The sequence below is a fragment of the Amblyomma mixtum genome, chromosome 2 (assembly GCF_055824585.1).
Source record: "Amblyomma mixtum isolate Tamu chromosome 2, ASM5582458v1, whole genome shotgun sequence".
NCBI classification, from domain to species: domain Eukaryota; kingdom Metazoa; phylum Arthropoda; class Arachnida; order Ixodida; family Ixodidae; genus Amblyomma; species Amblyomma mixtum.
This window is the reverse complement of record NC_143013.1, coordinates 255,599,433-255,623,797: the sequence shown is the minus strand read 5'-3', so window position 1 is coordinate 255,623,797 and position 24,365 is coordinate 255,599,433. Positions and strand designations below refer to the sequence as shown.

At 49.6% G+C, this 24,365-nt stretch overlaps 1 pseudogene; it reads right to left on the bottom strand.

Annotated features, from left to right (window-relative positions):
- Window positions 1-1,679: 1,679 nt before the first annotated feature.
- Window positions 1,680-2,592, bottom strand: LOC149363612 (uncharacterized; annotated as a pseudogene).
- Between the last annotated feature and the right edge of the window lie 21,773 nt (window positions 2,593-24,365).

The window sequence follows — 24,365 nt, the reverse complement described above, 5'->3', positions numbered from 1 at the left end:
ATGCAACCTTCGTGCGTTGATGCATGACAAAAGTTCCAAAAGAATCGGGCATTTTGCATCATTTATGAGTGGAAGTTATATATGCCCATTTCGCGACAACTGTGTACTGCAAAGCGTGTGAACGAAAATCTCCCGCTCTCGGAACTTTCTTTAAAGGCGGATGACACCAAGCGAATGAACCTTGCTGCTGTTTAGCCCCGTCGCGGTGGCTCAGTAGTTACGGCGCTCGGCTGCTGACCCTAAAGATGCGGGTTCGATCCCGGCCGCGGCGGCTGAATTTCGATGGAGGCGAAATTCTAGAGCCCCATGTGCTGTGCGATGTGAGTGCACGTTAAAGAACTCCAGGTGGTCAAAATTTCCGGAGCCCTTTACTACGGCGTACCTCAAAGCCCGAGTCCCTTTGCGGCGTTAAACCTGAATAAACCAAACCAAACCTGCTGCCGTTTACTTTTTCACGGAATTCGGCTTTCTTAACGCCACTGCCTCAATCTGCTTGACAGAGTACATGTTGGTGCTATTTATAAAGGATGCAGGTGTTCTTGCTTAAATGCGTTTTTATTACGTTTTTCAGCACTAATGCATGCGGTAATTAAAGGTGATACTGTTGAAATGAACGGCCGTGCAACTACAACGGCACAAGAACGACAACACATGGGCACTCTACCAACTGTTTATTAGACAGAAAAGAGGCACACTTATGATCCTCAGCTAGAGCAGGTGACAGCGCATTATTACTCCGAACACATTTAGTGGCGGCTGGAAATCGGCATGAAAACAAGACAGCACACATGTAATCGCAGAACCCTTCTTATCCCTTGCGTATAAAGTACTTGCGGCACTAGCTTCTCATAAATGGGTTTTTAAACCAAATAGAGAAATAAAAAATATCTCAGCAAAAAAGCAGTGTCATGCATTAAAAGCAAAAGCAGTCATAAACCTAAAAAAAAACATCAAAAACACAAATAAGAACAAAAACCCACCACAACAATCAACCAAGCACCCAGAATTTAATGCGCACAATGCTAGACATGAAACGAAGGTTTCTCGAGCGGTACATGCCGTTTCATGCAATTCTGCCTCCACCTTGTTTCACTCGTTCGTGATGCTCTGAGCGTTGCTGCGTACGAAAAATCCCATTATGAGCTCGTCCCGCACCATAAATGACACGGCACCGTCTTCCTCGGCGAAGGAGAAAGATAAAAAATGCGAGAGGCCCGCGGTACTCTAACAAACCTTCGACATTTAATATAACAAAACGCTGAACATTCAAAGCAAACCAGGCAGAGCAGTTGCTCCATTTACCTTGGGCATTCGTTTCCTTTGCGAATTGTGTTCGTCCTTTTGGGGCCAAAGCAAATTTCCGACGTGTATTTGCACTCGACAACAAAATTCCGCGCGCTCTACAGACGCAATACACTCCAAGCGCGTCACAATCACGGTACTTGCCTTCAAATAGGAATTCAGAAGTCACAAGCCACCTATATGAAATTACAGTCGGTATGCGACACTGCATACCTCTGAAAATGATCCAAACGCGACGATTTTCCCGTTGTTTACAGCAGTTTAGAGCAGTCGAGAGCTACTCGGCATACCGCCATCTCGGATTCGGATTCGGATACGTGGCTTTCCCTTTGTATCGGGCAGTCCTTACGGAGAAAAACCTCCGAAAGTGTCCTAGCCTATTTTGTAGTCTTCCTCGTCTTCATGGAGATTTCTCTCCACAATGTCAAACGACCTTTGGTTGTTTTCACCGCATCTGCCACGGCATCTGTCCCTCCGATATCTGCTGTTGCAATGGCAGCCGCATTGCCATCCAGTGGCCGGAGCGGCGGGAAACCAAGGGCCTGCGCAAAAAGGGTTCCAACCGGATGTTGTGGCTGAAGCACCGGACAGGTCAGAACTACGTGTTCGGCCGTCTCTTCCCCTTGCTGGCACACCACACATGTCACCCCCGCTTCGGTTGCGTCTTGTCTCTTGCATTTGGCCCACCAAAGCCGTGTCCGTAGCACTCCAGCACGCGCCTCGAAAAGCCGTGAACTTCCTACGGAGTTATCGTAGAATCTCTCCTGCTTGATCTCCGTCTTCCGAGCGCAATACGTACTGAGGGCTGACTTATTCTCCGCGGTCGTCCTCCAACGTTGCGTCTCGGTTGCTGACACTCTCGCTCTCAGCTGACCTCTGCTCAGGCTTGTTCCCTTCAGGTCACACAGAGCTGGGAGGGGGGCCTCAAACTTGGTCGCTAATCCCCGGACTCTTTTCACCCATCTTGTGGACAGGCTCGAGTATAGGAGGTAGCGTCGGACCCGATTCACCCAGCGCTCTTGCCCCAGGGCCCACGACCGGATTTCAAAGCCCAGCTGCGCCGCTGCCTCGCGTACCTCGAACGCGGACCACCCAACGTCACCCTGTACCGCTTCGTTGGGGCGTCGACCGGTGGGCGCCCAGTGCTTGTCTGCCCACCTCTCGTTGCCGTCGCTCTAAAAACTCTCGGGTAGCAGACGACAGACACAGCACCGCATTGCCAAAAGTGAGTCCAGGTACCATTACCGCCTTCCATAGGCCCCTAACCACCTCCATGCGGCTGAAAGCCCGCAACCCACGTGCCTTGAGTATACACTGGCCTCTCAGAGCCTTCTCATGTGCCCGTTTTTCATGGGCGACGAGGTAATCTCCGCCAGCGGTGAGCTGCACGCCAAGGTAGCGGTACGACGACACCGATGGGATCACCCTGTCCAGCAGTGTAAGCACTTGCCCAACGTCCCCCATCTCGGGAGCCCCCCAGGTCATTACTGCGCTCTTGCGAGCGCTGAAACGGAGTCCCAGCTGTCTGGCTCGCAAGCTGCACACGTCTAGGAGCCTTTGGAGCTCCTCCCCTGAGTCCGCCACCAGCACTATATCGTCGGCGTAAAGCAGGGCAGGGAGCTTTTGACACTGGACCACGCTTTCAACCATGTATGACAGGTCGAAACCTGCTCCGCATGTCCCCAGGTCGCACTCCAGGTCACTCAGCATTAGCATGAATAGAAGCGGGGACAGAGGGCATCCCTGCTTCAAACCACGTTCTATGGCGTTCTGATTGAAGGCCCTGCCACTCCACCACCACTGATGCCACCGTGTATAACCCCCTGACCCTATCGACTACCTCCGTGGGAAGGCCTCTCTCGACAAGAATCTGCCAAAGCCTGGCATGGTCCACTCCATCGTACGCCTTCTCTATATCGAGAAAAGCAGCCCATAGTGGTCTTCGTTGTGCCCTTGCAATTTCAATGCATATTTTGAGCACGAACAGATTGTTGTCCAGTCGACGTCCTGTGCGAAAACCATTCTGCAGCTCACCCAAGATTAATGACCTTTGCGCACAAGCTTGGATCCGACGACGCAGGACTTGGGTAAAAACTCTATACAGTACAGGGGTCACCTTGATTGGCCCGTAGGAAGCACAGTCACTTCGGTCCCCAGCTCCTTTGTACAGAAAAAACATTAGGCCTACTAGCCAGCCTTTGGGTATATCTCCTGAGTGGAGGACCTCACTGAGGGCCTCTCGCAGCGCTTCACCCTGTTTTGGGCCCATTTTCTTGAGAAGGGTCGCAGGGAAATCGTTCAAGCCCGCCGCTGTATTCCCCTGGATGCCCGCAATAATGCGTTTCAATTCCGGCTTCCCAATGGGGCCCAGCCACTCGCGAAAGTCTCCTTCAGTTCCTGTCTTGTGGTCTTCGCCAATTGTCTCATCCCCCTTCTCACCCTTGGTGAACTGTTGCACGACCCGTTGTGTCATAACTGCCAGTCCCTCAGGCACTGACAAGAATTTGTTGGTCTCTGGATGTAACAACTGGGGTTGTGGCGGTGCCCTACCATATGTTCTCCTTACAAAACGCCAGAATTTCCCTGGGGCATTTCGGCCACTCTTCCTTAAGTCCTCCAAAAAACGTTTGTCCACCATTCGAATTTTCTGCTGGATCCGTTCGGCTGAAATCTGCTTCTTTTCCTTATATATTTGCCATAAGTCATTGCAGGTCTGCTCTGGTTGTTCGGATTTAACTGCCCTTCTATGGTTACGGCAGGCTTCCTTCCTTGCTGCGATGGCATCTTGAATTTCGTCGTCCCACCACCTCTTACGTGTATGTTTCCTTCTCTTCCTTCGCGCCCCTTTCTTCTTCTGAAGGGCAGCACGTACCGCTTCCACCATCTCCTGGGAGTCCTCCTACCCCTACTGGCGCAGTGGCCACTGCCCTGCGACGGCAGGTGCTCTAGGTGGGGGGTCTTGTGCGGCGCCGGCTGCTCTTCCCGAGCGACCAATCATTAATTTAACTACCACTTACCCCGGTAGGTAGTTTGCCCAGTATCCGGTGGGCAGGTTGTGATGATGCCGCAAGGTCACGTGACCTAGGTGACCCCCCCTGCCTCATTAGTTGCTATCTGGGCACCATCTGCCAGAGCCATGCTCGTGATTTTTTTCTCACAACGCCGACACCGGATTTTCTGGACGACGCGGCCTTTAAAGGGCAACGGCATAGGTTTTAGGAATCGATGAGCTTAAAATTGTCGAATGTGTGAAACTTCAGGTGAAGTAATCGCCGATTAAAATTGCGAAAGCCTTCAAGCTTCTCCGCAGCGCACAACACCAAGTAGGGGTTGCATGATGACGTCATCGAAGCTATCGGTACATTTCCAACGCATAAAAGCCTGCTCTGAAGGAAAAAAAAAAACCAACACCACAGGAGCCCGCCGAGCGTTGTTTGGCAGCATCTAAGAAAGCTCGGCAAGGTGTGGCCGACGGCAGCAGTGACTTGACATCATACCTTCCATTGCGTCACACCGAACTTCCTCGCACTCCTCTGGTGCTTTGAGGAGAAGCGCAAAAGTCAATCGGCGATTACGTTACTATTCTAAATGCTGGAGCAAAACGCTTCGCATGCTTCACCTACAGCCTATATAGACTTGAATCCTTGAATATCGCGAAATTCTCAAAATGTGATGCAGTTGCCCTTTAACGCTGTCGCGTTAAAACGTCCCTCAAGATGTCAAGACAATCTTGGAAAAAATAAACGGCGCTCAGCCAGGTCCTGTGGGGTTCCCTGTCCACCCAACCAGCCGTGTGTGACCAAGGGACCAAAGAGACCTCAAGCCACTTTACTGCACTGCATTCGCACAGGGTCTGCTCACACCCCAGTGTGTATACATAAGACAGACCTGGCATCATCTCCGTTGTGGTGTTCATGTTGTGTGCGCGGGGATGAAAAACACAATCTTATGTGCTTCCTAGATTAGAACGCGGAGAGGTGTGTCCTACTCGTCTCCCTCAAGAGGGCAGGAGCCCCACACGGTTCAATTCAAAATTCTCTTTACCTGCGCAGAGATCAGTCATATGGGAAGGAGGCTTTTCGCCTTCTAAAATTCCTCCAAGACTCTGACCTAGGCCCAGATGGGGACAGCAGCAGTTGATGAAGATGGTGCGGGATTCCGCGCGTGGTGACTTAGATCTTTGAGGTCACAAACCTGTGCCTCAAGTTCCCGATCTTCATCAAGATCCTAGTGTCAGCATAAGGCGAGGCAATGGCCAGCAGAATAATCGCAAGGCTAATACCACCAGAAGCTTAAAACAACCTCAACTCTAGCCAGCTTGGCAGTCATGTCCGGACTAGTAACTAGATGGCGCTACTTCTCCAACATGGTGGCGACGCTCAGAAAATTGTGCATATTCTTTCCGCCAGTTTCTAAAAAACCTCGTAACTTGAGCGCAAGACTTCTCCGTTTCCTTAGGCTGGCCATATGGACATAGTATTTCATTCTTTCTCTACGTGCGCATTTGAAACTGCGCACAGATGGAGTAAACGAAGACAAAATCGCGGGAGATTTTCGAAGTGGTCAGTATATTTACAGTAAGCACGTCGTCAAAATTCAAGCGAGGGTAATTTTTCTTTCAGGCTGTTTATTCGGTTTCAGGTGGCCCGTAAAACTCATTGCGTAGAAAACGCATGACCCATGTCTACGCCTTGAGTTTGAACCTAAGCAATTCTCGTACTTCAACTACTAATAAGTTCTTGAGTTTAACCGCGGTTCATAACTGGACGTCATGCGCTCAGACACACTTCACAAGATAAGCCTGCACTCACGTATGAACCTCTCGTGGCTGAGCCAGTGGTGGGCGGCCGCCTCCCCCGCGCGCTGTGCGTGGTTGACCACAGATTACATCGACAGAGCTGTAATAATCAAAACAGATTGCCGACAATATTCGCTGAGAACGCTCTACAGCTGCTATGTGTCACCCCTATCGAGAACTGAGACTGACGTCACATCTATCCCGGCATTCCTGTTGAATGGTGACCCATTATTTCCTTGATGGCAATGTCTGCCCCGAATCAATTTCGTGGATGAAGCGAGGTTTACGCATGTCTACGAATCAGTCACAACGTGGTGTACGACTCCACGCTGAAATGTCATTAGACTGTCGGGAAAACAGGCGTCATGCGAAGACTTTAACCCTAACCTAGAAGCGATGCTATAGTCTGGGCTGCCAGAGAAAACAGACATATCAAGTGACAACGGAAGCAAGATCGAGGTGAATCAACCAGATGTGTGCCTCGAACAAGTGGGCACGTCAAACGAGAATAGCTGCTACCACCATGCAGACATCATGTCAAATTTAACACTTCAAATGGCAAGCGCGTGATTGTTGCCCAGGGTACGAGGACGGCAAAGGCACTCGCACAGAAAAGCATTATCATTGTGGATCGAATCACAGTGTTTCGTTAGAGGGAAAGACCCAGGCGGACGTTGCATCGCGGTCCACTCTGTTCTCAGCTCTCCCTTCCGCACATCGAAAAACTGAGATAGAAACAACGTCGTCGGTGAAATAATACTTACAAAACTCCCTGTGAGCTGCGCACTCGCTGCATTCGGTAATGAGGTGAAAGAAGGCGCACATCTGCGATTTGGCCACGAAAAATAAATTAACTCATATGACCAGTCAGTCTTCCTTGAACATAGCCACTAGTGTTATCATCGGATTTCAAGCGTGGATGATGCAACGTCACTCGGCTCACCCACGTGTGCGGCACCCGTCGAATGAACATGCTGGACGTTTATGTCGCTTGCGATGCCACTGGTGGTGCGGATGCGTCGACTCCGACAAGAAGAAAGAAGCCAAAGTACAGCAAACGCTCAGAAAATGATGAAGGAAAGATGTAAGGTGCACCGACGAGTTTTTTTCTTATGCTATCATGACCTCTTGTCCCTTCCTTTTCTTCATTTCTGTTGTTTCGTTGGCCAGCCGTAGGTTACGATTGAAAATATAGAAAAAAATATGACACAAGTTTTCTAGAACCGAATCTCGCAGACAAAAAAGAAAGCTTTAGGCAATTTCTGCCTTCCTTCACCATTACAATGACGCTGTTTCTCATCGTATAATCCCTCTTTGTTCTCTTTTTGGAGGAACAGTGGGGGTGGGAAGCAGGCGCCATCCCAATGGGCACTAAACCTCTCTTGGACGCCCTGCGGACATCCTGAACGTCCGTAGGACGTCGAGGGGACTTTCAATGCCCATTTGGGATAACGTTGTCACGGTCGAGAAACGGGCGCCAACGATAAAAAAAAATTGAGTCTCCTACTCCTTGCAGAAGAGGGCGTGAGGAGAAGCAAGGCAGGGAGGAAAGAAAGAACGACGGGGGGGGGGGGGGGGGGAGTGGAAAGAGATAGGCAGTGAGGCATTGGGCTACACGAAGAAACAGGCGTCACGCCCTCCCACCTGGGTTTGTAGGCCCTCCAGGACATGGCCATAACCTCGCAGAGTTGTTAAAGCAGAAGATCGAGATGGAGAAAAAAATATATACATGAGTTACAGTCGGGCATTGTGCTACTCTTCATTGAAACTATTTATTTAATCAGGGCGTATGCACGTGAATTACTAAGAAGGCGTTGCAGATTGTTCGTGCCATAATGCGTGGACAGCATGCAATGGATTTTGCGAGCAATGTGTGACATTACAGCTCAGTTAATAAGATAATGAGATATGGAATCAGAACCACGCCCACAAGGGCATTTATTGTTAGGCCGGAGCCCAAAACGATGAAAATCAATAGGGAAACGACCGTGGCCTGTTATGAACTGAACCATGGGTTTCGGGGAAGGGAAGAAGATAGAATGCGAGTGACATCAGAGACCCAGAGGTAAAGTTCAATGCTACGGAATGTCACTGCGCCAACCATCTCCTGTGGACAGAAGCTGGAAAGGCGGTCCGTACACAATGGCGAGAAAACTGAGAGTAACGTGAAAGTCCGAGATGTGCTGCTGAGGCCGTTGCAATCTCCGCAAGTTCACTACCAATAACACCCCGGTGACCCGGGATGTGAAGCCTAATCATATAGAGTTCTGCAGTTTCTAGTTAAAGATGTTTGATTTTGGCAGTGCTCAGGCAAGATATCTGAAGGATATAATGCGGCATAGTAGCAGAAATATATAGAGATGTTCATGATGGCGCTATTTAGCCAGTGAATGTCATCACCCGGCGTGCTAAAAAGCGAGAAGGGTGTTTTAAAGGCCTCCATATATATAAAAAAAATGAATCGATCTTCCCGTCTTCGGTTATCCTTTTGGAAAGTGTTAGTAACTCATTAGGATGTGCAGGATTAGATGAGAAGGAATTTAGTCGCAGAGGCTGGATTTCAACCCTTTAACAAATTTACTAAGTGGCGCAAGGCTTTTTACGTCACTTTTTATTTCTACACGAAAACTGGGAAACAGGTAAAGCCCAGCGCAGAATGCGGTTTTATTGACGGACAACACGTCTCACACCAGTTACGCAAAAGCAGTTATTTGGTCATATCTATAAATGCAGAGCTATAAGAGTAATGTGCCAAAGATAGCAAGCAAGAAAAGAAAAATTTATTCAGTTTATTACAAAGCGACAAATGACAATTACACTACAATCAACAAAGAGCAAGCAAGAACATGAGTTCTTCGTAAGGCGTTGCTGTACATTTTTATACATAAGCACATGAGTTTTTACACAAAGTCCTGAATTAAAGGGACTATGAAACAAATTAATTGAGATTACGTAAAGATAGGCAATCCATGACTCGTCACCCCAGCGAAAGAATTTTCGAGCTAGCATGAATAAGAACGAAGTTAAGGACGATTAAAAATCACGCTCCTCCTCTCCCCCCTCAACTCATACACGCGGAGCACCAAGAAAAAATAAAGAAAAGAGCTCCGGGACTGGGCTCCGCCCATGAATACGTCATTCGCTGACGTTCGGTTTGCGACTTCCGGTTGTCGCACTCCCGAGGAGCAGCGTGCGTCGGCAGCGTCCCTCCGGTCTCGGCGCTTTCTTTGCTCTCGAACTCCCGGCAGAAAGAGGCGGCAGAGGTAGATTGAAAACATATGCGTGAAGGCAATGCCCTGGCCCGCGCTTGCCCGAGGGGGTCGCGCGAGCAGACGATTTTCACCGCTACCGGAAGTGTGCCCGTGACGTCATAGCTGCCGCGGCTCGAGCGAATGACAGCGTGTGGTGGATTACCAACGTCATGGGACTAGTGACGTCTGTTTTCCCGGTTTTGGTTTCAATCTCGCTCCCTACGAAGACACCAAACGGCCCGCGAATTTTAAAAAACGCGCTTTTTAAAAAGCCATAATAAATTGTCGGCTCAGTTCCGAAGACTCATACTTGGTGTCAGTGCTTCTGAGCATAACTTCTAACATTTACAAGCGGCTTTTAATTCTATTCATGGTCCCTTTAACTTGAAAAACTATACTATATAATGACTAGTGTAGTCCAAAACTAGGCCTAATTCCTAGCACGTAATTTCGGTGCCTACCACGTCCCTAACTCGCAAATACCGTCGCAAGATCCGCCAGCAGTCGTAGGGTATTGTGTCCAGGCAAGGACGGCCATCGGCGCTTTCCTGGCAAACAACCCTCTCCCTGACCACACCGGTGACGCTCATGAAAAAGTCCAAGTCGTCCAGGTCGGCGAGCCTGCTGTTGATCGCCTCCTTAGCTTCTTTTTCGTTCACTGAAGCCACTTCCTGGACCTTGCTGACGAGCATGTGGTTCGACCTCAACAGCTCGAGAGCCTCTGCTCGCTTTTTTCCACCGCGCGGCCGGTAACCCACTGAGCGGCGTGGACCAGGAGAGTGCAGTTGCGCGCTACTACTTCCTGGATCAAGTTCCAGTCTTCGGCGAAGGCTCTCAACCGATAAGCCTTCACCGAAAGGATTGTGCAATTGCCCTCAATGTGCTTGGCAAGCGTCGAAAAGAACGCTGGCGAGGGTCTGATGCTGGTCAATTGGTAGGTGAGCGCCCTAATTCTCTTGCTTGAACAGACGATGTCAGCGAGGATCCGGGCGGTGAGCCTACTCTCGCACCAGCTTTCCACATCGAGCGTCGTGATGCTGGTGTTATTCGAGAGTGCCTCGAGCAAGACTAGTGCCTCGTTGCGGAGCTGAGTCGTCCGCAGGTAATGAGCGAGTAAACGGGCTGACTCGGCGTCAATATCACCTTCTGCTTCCACCGACAGGGATGTCAAAGTGTAGAACGTCGGCAGCTGCGCTAAACATCTATAAATTTCACCAGTGCGTGCTATCTCGTCAACCACCACGCGAATGTCTCCAATACGCAACCCCTTCGAGGCACTCTCCAGGCTCATCTCGTCCATATGAAGTGTGTCGATCTTCACCCTGCTGCCGGTGTCGGTCTCGCAGATAAGGCGTAACAGCTCGCGCAAGGAAGAGTTGCTGGGCTTATGGATGTTCACCTCCTCCATAAAACCGCTCGCCGCCAGCGCCTCGAAGAACGCCCTTTGGTCCTGCTTGGGAAATGCAGTCACAGACATCGTAAGCTTCCGCAGTGATGACGCCTCGCACAGCATGTGCACAAAGGGCTGGATGCGCCAGTGAATGCCCTTGTACGAGTCGTCTCCCGTGCTCGGCACACTCGTCAGGTACGTGAATAAGAGCATGCACGATTGAAGTGTCAGCCGCTGCACTGTCCTGCTGCAGGAAAGAGACAGTGCCAATGCCCAGGCCTCACCAGTGGTGATGCGTAAATGGGATAGTTCTAAGCTGACCAGCGCCGTCAAGCTTTTCGTTGCTGCTGCAATCGCAGCCACACCCAAGGTATGCTTACGGCGTGATCCGACCAGGCGCAGCGACTGGAGTGAGATGTTTTCTTTGAGTGCCTGCGAGAAAAGGTTTTTTTCGTCCGCTCTCAGGCAGCTCAGGTCAATGCTGAGCTCGGTGATGGTTGCATTCGTTGCAAGCGCTTGCGCGATGTCCGACATGCCCGGTGACTTGCCGACAAATCTCTCAACCGCAAGCCGACCCAACTTGCCGTTTCTCGCTACAACATAGCCGAGAAGGGCCATGTTATCGGAATCGTCGTCTACGTGCAGGGTGTGACAGACGAACTCTTCCAGGTGGTGCAGGTTGCACATCGCAGTCAGCAGCCGTTCGTGCACGCTGAAGATTGGATGTTCTACGCACAACTTGAGACTCTTCAGGCGACGGGACTCGCGCAGGCCGTCGCAGAGAAGGTCAAAGTACTCTGGACGCTGGAACACGCCCCATTCGTCCACTCGAAGGGCGGTCACGCAGGAGTGTGAGATGAGTAGCCAGTGCAAGAGAAGGATGGCGCGCTGGAGGCGGCATGCGCGCTCCCGCATGTCACCGGGCACGAGACAACAGAAGACCTCCAGCTCGCCAGGGGCGTCCCGTTCCCTCAGCTGAACGTTAATCGCGGCCAGGACACGGTTCCATTGTTTGAGCTGGCGAGGCAGCTCACAGGCATGACGGCTGCCTCGAGCGCATGGCGCGCTGATGTCGGCTCCGCTGCTCCGCAGTATCGTCTTGGTCTCTTGCAGCCGGGCGTATGCTTCGTTCGCCGAGCTGAACAGCACCAGGCCGTAGATCTTCGGGCGCAGCTGTTTCACGAATTTCGCGTGCATCCACAGACCCAAGTCCTTTGGAGCCATAGCCTGCAGCAAGGAAACGTTTGTGTTGGCATGAAACTTCCTGAAACGCAATGCTTTACTGCGCTAGCTTTAGAAGCACCACAGGGCCGAAGTGCGTCGTCGGTCATAAAATTCGCCCCTTCACTGTAGGGAAGTGATGTCCCAGACCGGCGCATTCACATTGGGTACAGGGAGATGACGTCACTAGACCCTATATTATTCCCATTTGCATTACAGGTAGGGACGTCGTCAGGCCAGAAGTGACATGACTTCCGTTAACGGCATTAGCAGCTTCTAATACTATCGATTTGTCAACAGATAATGGAATTAGATGCCCCGGTAATCTTCAATGGGACAGATTTTACTTCACATCATTCGGTTTCGCGTCCTACGTTACTCACAAAAGTCGCTGAATGGGCGCGAGAGCGGTGACATCACAAGGTTACGCGACCAACTGCGCGAACATTCAAAAATAAAAAAAAGTGGCAGTGCTCAATCGGGAAAGGACGAAACAAGCAGGTTGGAACATGTCCTCCGCGGCCCCCGCGTCAGTGTGCGGCTGCTCTTCGTTGAGTTTAGACATGCTTCAAACAGTTCCAGTGGGCACGGATCAACAACCTACTCTAAGCTGCTCTACAGACGAGGGGGAGCGCAGACTCGCTCCCAAGTACCTCTGCAGCAGCGGTTCTAGCGATGTCGCATTCTCCTAATAAGATGACGTAATGAAGCGATTCAATAATTTTTTGTGACCTCATTAACCGAAAGAATAACAGACTAAGACATGATGTTGGGCTAGTCGGTTCATGGTTAGAGCGAAACAAAACTGCGCGAAGAAGACGGGACAAAAGAAAGGCACGAATACACACACACAAAGCGCAGACTTCCAACTGACTTTTTTTTGTAAAAGTAGGGTGCTTATAAAGGCAATCACAGCAAACTAGGAGACAAGCAGAAGCAACGTGCGAACGGCAATGACAAAGTCAACAATACCACGTGTAATTACGACGCATGAAAAGTTCGAATGTGACCATCTAAGAAATTGATTTCTTGACATGAAAGATAAAGCACTGTAAGAGCTGCGACATGAAAACCTGTTCTCCTTACCTGGAAAAAACAAAGTTCCTTTCGAAAGCCAAAACTAAAACCGAAAGAGAAATTATCGAGGCCTTTTTCACTTCTAAAAGGGGTGATAAGTGTGTTAGCGCCCCTTCTTTATCTCTTTCATGTCAATAAATCAATTTCATAGATGGTCACATTCGAACTTTTCATGCGTCGTAATCACACGTGGTATTGTTGGCTTTGTCATTGCCGTTCGCACGTTGCTTCTGCTTGTCTCCTAGTTTGCTGTGATTGCCTTTATAAGCACCCTGCTTTTACAAAATAAAGTCAGTTGGAAGTCTGCGCTTTGTGTGTGTGTATTCGTGCCTTTCTTTTGTCCCGTCTTCTTCGCGCAGTTTTGTTTCGCTATAACAGACTAGTCGTTTTTGAGGAAAGAAAATGGCGCCATAATTGTCTCGCTGCTCGGTGGACAGCTCAACCGCGTCATTAGGGAAGCGAGGGATATGGGAGTGCAATAAGAAAGAAAAAAAAAGAGGTGCCGTAGTGGAGGGCTCCGGGATAATTCTGACCACTGACATCGCACAGCTCACGGGCGCCTTTTGCGTTTCGCCTGCATCGAAACGCGGCCGCTGTGGTCGGGTTCTAACCGCTACACTGCAGATTTTGCCGGTTAATGGCGAATTTATGCAGGAACATACAAAATTTTCCTTTCTTACGCCGCTTCTTCTGCTGTGTACTTGTAAGGCTTGGCGTCATTTCAAAGTCTGTAACGAAGTACGCAAAGCGGGGGCACTGAGCTTTCAAGGAGGCAAAAGTGCTCCTTCACTATACAGAGGACACGGGTAACGACAGCTGCGGACAGAATTCGTGGCTACGCGCTTACCTAGAAGAAGTATGCCCAAAATAATCTTGAAATGTATTTTAGTTAACACAAAGTTGAGCGCGTTTTCCTTGGAAGCGAAAATGCTAGCGAATCCTGCCTCCGCGGCGGAAAAACCTGAGTCGTCGCTGCGATGAGCGGCGAGGTTTCAACAAGTTGGGAATATTCGCTGCGACGCGCCGCTCAATCGCTCAGTCGCTGGAATGTGAACCAGCCTATACACGTTACACTTAACAGGAGGAAACTGCTTTTTAACGCTTTTGCTGGTTATAAGAAAATAAAGTTGCTGAGCCAGAGAAAACGGCTGCGTTTCAGCTCTGCAGTATGAATACCATCAAGATATTTACACTCATTTAAACGACAGGAAGACCGGATGTCTGAGGTCGGACTCAAAGCAGCACACATGCGAGGGAATCTCGTTCACTTTTTGAACCAGTTACTATGAAGCAGTTACTATGTTACTATGCCGTAACAGTTTGCAGTTGTCTCGAAATGGGCAATAACGAAGTGTAATAAGTTTTTTAATGCAACTGTGACAGGCGACAACCACTTTTCTGATCTTTTCCCGAACTCCGTAATCGGGAATTGCGGAGTAATCGTTATTTGCTCGTATAAGAGAAATATAAATATCAAGACAAAAACTGAACACCTTCAGCGTGAAGACCTTCAACATATGTGTAATGACAACTTGCGCACAAATAACGTAATGAAATGAACCACACCTGCTCTCGTAGTGTCTGAGTATACGCCACGCTTTTCCTTGCTCCGCTGAGGCAATAGACACGTTCAGCCTTTGTCAAAAATATAAAATAGAGCCCTGTAGATTTACTCGTGAGTCCTCCTCCGTGGTTCGTTTCGCATGCTCAGAGATGATATATACTACAAAGATTGTACTTTTTGGTTTAAATAGAAAAAAAAGATCCATAGAAGTAAGAGGAACTTAGTTTTCGAAATTCGGTTTTAACGAAAAAGGTGAGTATTCTTGGCGTGCAAGGCTCCTCAGTGCGAGTTACACTCGGTTACATTGATTAACTAAGTAGGGAAGCCTGGGCCGTGATAGACAGTAGTATTGTTGGGGAAAGCCGCGTAGTTGTGCAATTTAAAGCATTTTTCCTCTTGTTTACACGCCCCTGAAGACCGGGAAGCACCACTAACTCGTTGTCTGCTGTCTAAGTACGTACTTCAATGCATATTGTAACCGCGCGAACGACTAGGGACGAAGAAACAGACTCCTTCGTCGCTTGTCGTTCGCGCGGTTACAATACAGGCTGAAGTACGAAACACCAACTAGCCCGCCTTTCCCTGTTATATTTGCTATCTGAGCACTGTTCGTTCACTTTATCATCACCCGCTTAGAACAGTTAGTCGGATAAGTAGGTTTAGTAACTGCATGTAGGATAATGACTCAAAACCGTACGTGGTCGTCATGAAAACTATTATGTTCGGGCTACCGCGACGACTGAGCCGCAGCTCCATCTCTGCCATCAACACTCAGACCAAGTGATGCCCCGCCCTCTCGCTGAACCCAGCGCGACAATCGAAAGGAAACTCGGCAACCTAGTTTTTTGAAGTAAACTTCCACTTGCGTTCATTCCTGCCGTCTCATTAAACTGTTAGTAATGAAAGCAATTACAGCCGCCACGGTGGATCGGTGGTTATGCATGGTACTCGGCTGCTGACCCGAACGACGCGGGTTCGGTCCCGGCCGCGCCAGTTGCACTTCGATGGAGGCCAAATGCTAGAAGCCCATGTACTGTGCGATGTCAGTGCGCGTTAAAGAACCTCAGGTGGTCGAAATTATCCGGAGCCCTCCACTACGGCGTCTTTCATAGACTCAGTAGCTTTGATACGTTAAAAACCATAAAACCACGAAAAGGAAGCAATTCCTTCTGCAACAACACCTCCAAGTGCAAAATAGTTTATTTACGGTTTGGTTTATGTGGTTTAACGTCTCAAAGCAAATATCTGGCTATGAGGGACACCGTAGGGAACAGCTCCGGAAATTTCAACCACCTGGGGTTCTTTAACATGCACTGACATCACACAGTACACGGGCCTCTAGAATTTCGCCTCCATCGCGATTCGACCGCCGCGGCCGGGATCGAACCCGCGTCTTTCGGGTTAGCAGACGAGCGCCACAACCACTGAGCCACCGCGGCGGCACAGAATTAGTGGTAAAATATGTTAGTTACTGGCAAACTAACTGTTCACTCCGAAAAGTGCCGATATAGACTCTAAGTGACTTTTGACCAACGAGAATTGCCGCATTAAATCATCGAAAAAAATCAGTAATTAATTTGTCCAAAAAAAATATTCGTCGAAAAGAAACGCAACTTGCATTCTCAAACAAACGCCGAAAAAAGCCCCCTAATTTTCGAAAAATAAAAACCGAGAAGGCCAACCCCTATAAATATACCCTCCCAAAGGCGAAAGGGACTCGCGTCCTCAACCCTCCCAATAAGCTTGCGACTGCCCAATGTGTTGAGAGCCCCGCTACACGACTATAGGAAGCAAATGCTCTTTCGTGCTATATTTATGACAAAGGCTGTACGCTGAAATGTAGTCTATGTGTTTCGCGTTTGAAAGTTTTCAGGAAGGTTGTTCGATGACTTACCGTCTCGGGTGTCTATACGATTCCCCTAGACGAACGGTGCCCCTTGAAGTAGCCGGAGGTTGAGTCCGATGGATGCAGACTGCAGCGCTGCACAGCTCGTCGTCGTTAGACGCCAGGACTTCCACTGATGTCCTCTTTTATATCCTGGTCAGACCCCAGGAGGGAAATGAGGACGGCTGCTAGACGGGTATCCCGATGCGTAAGCGTGCCCCCAATTTCCGTTGGTAATTAACGTATTTCTCTGGTTAAACGTTATCTCTGGTCTCTGAATTCAAAGCCAGCTGATTCCAAATGACCCAGGTTTTGCTCGCGGGAACATCTCAGATATCTTTTTTTTTTTAAAATTCCTAGCTTATCGTGTCGTCATGATAAGCGCTGTCCTAGTTTTATTGTGGTGAAAAAGGGGTTCAGTGCGCAGGATAATAGCGCCCCTCCCTCCGGTTATCGTATTTCTCCTGTGCACTGCCCCGCCCCCCCCCCCCCCCCCCCCCCATTCCCCGAAGCCCTAACCGATAGCGCCACCCTGTTCAAAAAGTCCCTACTGAGGTGCGACTGACTCACGCCCGCAGTAGACAAGATAAAAGTGGAGGGGTAAGATGGCTGCAGCTGGCACAGGGCAGGGTTAAAGGGAGATATGGCAGATACCTTTGTCCTGCAGTGACGCACTTAGGTTCTGATGGTGATAAGCAAAGGCACATGCATTCTGCAGTAGGCTCTTCCAGCAGTTCTGCTGCCGAAGGAGATGGCGCCAGTACACCAAACCGCAAGTAGATAACCCGCCGCGATAGCTCTGTGCTTACGGTGTTTGGGTTCTGAGACCGAGGGTGCGGGACAAGATTCTGGCCTCGGCGGTCATTTGTCAAAGTAGGCGACGCAAAAGAGGCCCGTGTGTTGTGCGATGAAATTACCCAGAAAAAAATTGGGGACATTCAAGCCCCTCCTTCCGTGGCGCAGCTTCCGTGGGGGTCTCTAGCGGATCCGCCACGTTGCTGCCCTGCCGCAGAATCCAGCGCCCTGCCAGGCTCGCATCCTGTGTTCTTGACAACTTCGTGGTGCCTGCCGCCCCAAGTCCTTGCCGCGCGCACGTGTGGCAACCAGCGTGCCCGCCGCGCTGGTGCCCTGCAGCAGTTGCCTGCGGTCCCCTGTAGCAGCCGCGCGATTCCCTCGGTGCGGCTACTACCTGCAGACAGTCATCGCTGCCCTGCAGTCCTCGCTATGCCCCTGGCTAGCCTTGCGGCTGGTCGAAGTCCAGCCTGCTTGTCTCCCACCGTGCCGCGGCTCATCCTCCTCTTGCTGAAGCTGATGTTGCTGCTGTCGTGGACCTGCTGCCTGCTGATCGTGGAGAACCAGCGGCCCTCCACGTCGCCAGGATTCCGAGAGCGCAGCGACGACGGCGACGACGATATGAACTCCCCTCCACGTCCCCTACCCCTTCATTTGGACACCATGAGTGCTCCCACAATTGTGGGCAACATAACAGGCGTCCAACATCCCCTCCCCAAAATATCCCAAAGGTGACATCATCATACCCGGCGCTGCCCAGTACGCCTATTACGTTCAGTGGTGGCCAGTTTTAGCGATGACCGAAGGGGCGCCGTGGTTGCCTAAAGGCGGGGAAGTGAAAGCGTCAAGCTTTTTGTCTCGCGGACTTCCCTCAAATGACGCGTTCGTTTAGAGGCGTGTGTGCTGTCTACAGAAATCTACGCAGGTGGCAGGAATCGTTTAAGACGCTGCAGTAGTGTTTAGAAAATAATACTAATGATCCATCGCGAGCAGCAACATAGAGCGCACCGGCGGACCCACAATATAAGTGGACTTACTCGGCCGTTGCCGAGTAAATTGGCAGCGCGTACAACTGCCAAGGTGGCAGATGCCATTCCACATACAGGGTGTTTCACGTAACTTGAACCAAGGATTTAAAAAAAAGCGATAAACCGCAGCCCGCTGAAACCAACGACACATTGTTCGCCATCATGTGGCGCTCCTCAGCATATTTTTTAATTGCGCTTAATTAGTTAATTAACTATGATGAATTATGAAAAATTATAAATATTCATTTTAGTGCCAAGACCGTTACGTTAGGTTGCAGAGGAGGTTTATAAACAACCGATCCCGTTTATTGCAGCATCATATCTCCGCAGCGGCGCGGCGGCCGTTCACTTCGCCACGGTCAGCGGGCACGCTCCGTTTGCTGAAAACGCCGCTGAGAGCGCTGCAACTTGGTAGCGCGTAGAGTTACTGTATATGCTACCAAAGGTAGCAGAGTTGCGCGTCTGTTTGATCAACGCCGCTCGCGACTCCATTGGTAGAGCGCCATCACGTGGTGTCCAAGCAACCGTGTACTGCGGAGAAGACGACGCTCGATGGGCAAAATCGTTCACTTTTGGTTCTGAACCGGTTTTACCGGTGTCGAGTGCTTCCCCGCCGCCTCTGTCCCCGATTCGAGACGCCCTGCAGCCTTTCTTCTCCCTGTGAGAGCCTCCTCGGTACGGTGCATGTTTTGCCCATCCGGCCAGAAACACGTGCGCTGATGACGTAGGCCGGCCGCCGCTGCAGCGAACTGGATTGACAGCCGGGCAAGTTCGAAGCGGATCCACTATCCAACGGCTGTTTACGTTCGCTGCTGTGGGGTGTAGCTCACGCGTTTTGCTTGTTTTTTTTTTTTTGCTAAAAGTTGCATTGAGGTTTCTTTACCGAAAAAAGGCTGGACTTGCGGCTCTGCGCTTTTTCGTGTACACTGTTGAAACGCTAAAATAGAGCTCTGCGTTGCGTATTTATGCCTGTTGGCATAAAACCTGAATGGCAAACCATTTTTTATCGAGGGAAACATGTTTAGGCATCTGATTGTTTACGTCAGATGGTAACGTTCAACCAGTTTCGAGTAAACTGTATTTTGGATTTTTATACAGTCCTTTCTATAGTTCCGGCTCATAACTTTTTGCAGGGTTTCGTATTTAGTAAAGGAGACTATAAACAGTTTTTTTAATGCAGGTCCGGTGAATAAATGTTGCCGCAAAGATGAATGAATGCTGCATTTGCACGGCGTATTTAGAATACTGAGTCTGCCCTTAGGTTATCAGGTAAATAGTTCGGGGAAGGTGACGGGAATCGCCTGCTGCCGCAGCTCACGGCGCGCGCTAGAGCACCGTTTTTTCTTGGCCACATTTGTTTACTGGGTTACGCAGTCAGCTTTTTAGGGGCTTTTTGTTTGCGATCAATCGAAAAAGTGCTTTAAAAACCTCGGAAAAACGCTCACGGTCGATCGGTGATGCGCTAGGCATGTCGCCTGCAGAAACGGAGTGCGGCTTCGCCGCATAACTTCGGTTGCTTGGCAGGCAAGATGGCGGACCTACGCGCAACTCTGCTACCTTTGGTAGCATATACAGTAACTCTAGTAGCGCGCGAGCGTAGTCACGTGCTAGTTTTTCATAATTCGCGGGCTTTCTTTAAATGCCGGAAAAAAAGGACACCGTAGGATATACGATGCTGTAATAAACGAGATCGGTTGTTTATAAACCTCCTCTACAACCTAACGTAACGGTCTTGGCACTAAAATGAATATTTAAAATTTTGCATAATTCATCATAGTTAATTAACTAATTAAGCGCAATTAAAAATATGCTGAGGAGCGCCACATGATGGCGAACAATGTGTCGTTGGTTTCAGCGGGCTGCGGTTTACCGCTTTTTTTAAATCCTTGGTTCAAGTTACGTGAAACACCCTGTATTTGGAATGGCCTTGTGTCGTACACATGCGGTAACAGCGCGGCTCTGCACATTTATAGACCGCCACGCAGTAGCGTTATGTGCCCTGTCGATGCGCACGGAGTGTTAGTGGGTTGTGAGGTCGACGTCCCGAGGCTCTACGGGCAGCGCCGTATTGGAGGGCTCCGGATTAACATACTTTTTTTTAAATATCTGTACGGTAAATACGCAATATACGGTAATTACGACCGTACGGCAGAAGCGGCTATGCTCGCGCGAAAACGGTATACGAACGGCACAGCATACGACAACGGTATACGAATGCGGCTTCGTATTTCGTCAAAATCGAAACGCAGCAAACTTCGATCTGCGACCTTGGGGTGAGCAGTCTCGGGCCAAAGCCACTGAAATACCGCGGAAAGGGAAAGTAAAAAAAGGTAACAGAAAGGTGTGAGCAGCACACAAGGCGGAAGCAAGTACAATATTTGAAGACATGAAAAAAAAAAAAAACCTCGGGGCACATTGCTTCCCCAGTTTCTTTCGAAGGAAGTCTTTAGTTTCAGTTTTCACTTCATATTTCACGTGGCTATTCACTCTCGACACAAAACTAGGCATGACTAGGACAACACTCTTTTGGGCTGTCTGCTGAACGCCGCGCACACGAGCTGCTTTCAGGGCAGCAGGGTGCCCGATCAATAGGGTGCTGTTCACTGGAGCGTTCTAGCGCGTTCTAGAGTTAGAATAATTAATGGGAACACAGACTAATCACCACGGCGTCGATTATGACAAGAATGACACAAACAACAGAGGAGATAGCCCTGGCCATCGCGCACAATAGAAAATGACCGTCGTTTTGTATGGTTAGACCAAATATGAACTAGGTGCACTAGCTGTCTACGGCCATTGTTTCGCACTGTTTTTATTGGTTTGTCATTGTTTATCGTGGTTATGCTATGTTATTTATGATAGTGCCATAATATTAAAATGGTTAAAAGTAAGAAGCAGCGTGAAGAAACACGGACACACGAAGAAACGACACACACACGAGCGCTAATAACGGAGCAATTACTCACTGACGTCCACCCGAGCGCAGCCATACGGCTACAAAGGAAAGCTACACAGCTTTCTCAGAAACTTCGTAGTTAAAGAAAAATTCGTCCTGGTCCGGGGTTCGAACCCGGGACCACCGCTACACCGGAGAAGTCGCTCTACCAATTGAGCTAACCGGGACGGCAAGCTTATGGTAGGGCGAGAGCGAATTGATAAGTAACTCGAAGTGGGAACAGTATTGACCAAATGTTTAGGGGAATCCCCCAAGGTGGAGTAGATTTGTAATAAGGGAGTAATTACTCATTGACGTCCACCCGAGCGCAGCCATACGGCTACAAAGGAAAGCTACACAGCTTTCTCAGAAACTTCGTAGTTAAAGAAAAATTCGTCCTGGTCCGGGGTTCGAACCCGGGACACCGCTACACCGGAGCAGTCGCTCTACCAATTGAGCTAACCGGGACGGCAAGCTTATGGTAGGGCGAGAGCGAATTGATAAGTAACTCGAAGTGGGAACAGTATTGACCAAATGTTTAGGGGAATCCCCCAAGGTGGAGTAGATTTGTAATAAGGGAGTAATTACTCATTGACGTCCACCCGAGCGCAGGCATACGGCTACAAAGGAAAGCTACACAGCTTTCTCAGAAACTTCGTAGTTAAAGAAAAATTCGTCCTGGTACGAATTTTTCTTTAACTACGAATTTTTCTTTAACTACGAAGGTTCTGAGAAAGCTGTGTAGCTTTCCTTAACAGTACGACTTAACAGTAGTTTACAAGTCTGGCCGTAAGCATCAGGATGCGGACTGTCTGTCGCGCTCGCCGATCCCAATCAATACCGAAGAAACCACCGATGATTTTCCTTTCCTGGGCTCTGTTAGTACCACCCAAATGGCGCATCTTCAGAGGGCGGACACGGAGTTGGCGCCGCTCATCGATTACCTCGAAGGCAGTGAGGCTCCCATTCCGCGTGTTTTTCTTCGAGGGCTTCACACCTTCACTTTACGGTCTGGTGTTCTCTACAAGCGGAACTTTGCCAACAGCGAAGAAGTGTTCCTACATGTCGTACCACCACAGCTGTGGTCTGAGATCTTGAGTGCCTGTCATGATGCACCATCCGCCGGCCACCTTGGAGTCAGCCGTACACTCGCGCGGATTAGACAAAAGTATTATCGGCCCAGGTTACTCCCATCGGTCCGGGCCTACGTCAAAACATGCCGTGAATGCCAACGTCGGAAGACTCCTCCATTGAAACCGGTCGGATTTCTTCACCCAGTCGATCCACCGAAGACCCCTTTCCAACAAGTGGGCATGGACCTCCTTGGTCCATTTCCGAAGTCTTCGTCTGGAAAGCGTTGGATAGTCGTTGCGACTGACTACCTCACACGGTACGCTGAGACCACTTCTCTTGCCAAAGGCACTGCTGCTGAAGTGGCGCAGTTCTTCGTCCACAACATTGTCTTGCGTCATGGAGCACCCGCCGTTGTTGTTACTGACCGCGGAACTGCTTTCACGGCCCGCTTAACCCAGTCCGTGATGACTCTGATGCACACGAGCCATCGACGTGCTACGGCGTATCACCCGCAGACAAACGGGTTGGTAGAGCGACTTAACCGCACACTAGCCGACATGCTATCAATGTACGTTGACGTCGAGCATCGAACTTGGGACACCATTCTGCCGTACGTAACGTTTGCGTACAACACCGCCCTGCAGGAAACAACCCGACTGACCCCCTTTCAGCTTGTCTTCGGTCGCCAAGTGACCACTCCGTTGGATGCTATGTTGCCCGTCGACCCTTACTGCGACTCTGACGCTGACCTCGATGTAGATACCTTCGTTCAACGTGCTGAGGAAGCGCGTCAACTGGCCCGCCTGCGAATCCACCGTCAACAGGAGACTGACGCCGCTAGGTACAACTGTGGGCGCCGTTTCGTCAGTTATGCGCCCGGAGACCTTGTGTGGATTTGGATCCCTGTTCGTCGCCGCGGGCTCTCTGAAAAGCTGCTGCGCCGATACTTCGGCCCTTACGAAGTAGTGCGCCGCATAAGTGATGTGACTTATGCAGTTTCTCCCGCCCCGACAGCATGTTCATCGCGCCGGTCGCACCGAACTGAACTCGTACACGTTGTTCGCATGAAGCCTTACCACGACCGGCTACCTGACTGAACTGCGGTCCACTGCAGCTGTGCTCTACCCTTTCGCTGACTTTTCTCTCCTAGCCGCATCGTGTCGATGCTGCAGAAGAGGGGGGCAGTGATACATGCATTCGACGAGACCGAAGTAATGCATGCACTTGAAGAGGAAGAAGTTAGTTGTCTCACGTGCGCGCGCTCGGGCCACTGAGGGACTGCCGCAGTTTTGTCGTCTCAGCTCCGGTGTTCTATTTCGCGTTGCACGCTACAATATCTTCTTAATTGCGAAATTACAAGGCAGACACAGAATATTATGAACTGCCAAAATTGGTAAGTATTCGAGGAAAATATGGACTGAAAGAGAAAAAAACCTTACAGGATTGATTGTAAGACATCTTATTCGCCGGGAAGAGTTTGGTAAGAGGACACAGTGAAGAAAGTTAATGTTTAAATATAGTCGTACTCACAGGTATGATTATATTCCAGACTCAAAAGCAGTCCCTGTCCTAAATACCTGTTTTTCTATTAGCGGCGTATATGGTAAGGAAAATTATGAGCGGGAACGAAACTTAGTTGATAATCACGTGAAGTTAGTTAACTCCGTTGTTTTGCACCGGTAAATTCTGACGGAGTTAAAGAGCTGGTTAATAAGATTAAAAAATGTTGCATCAGATTTGATGAAACGAAAGCAATATTAAATATGTGTCAGTAATATCCCGCATCAAAGTTGAAATAATCATTACAGTATGAAACTGGAACACTTCCTGACTGTCTCAAGATAGCGCCCATCTATCCTATTAAAACGGGAGGGGGGGGGGGGGGGGGGGCATTAGGCGACGTTGATAAATATAGGCCAAATATACAGGGTGTTTTACTTAAGACTACAAGCAAGTTTTTTTTTTAATATGTTTTTAGAGTTAGAATGGCGCATTTTTGCGCATAGCACTACCAGCAGTGTATAGACCTCCTCCATGTTTGCAACCAA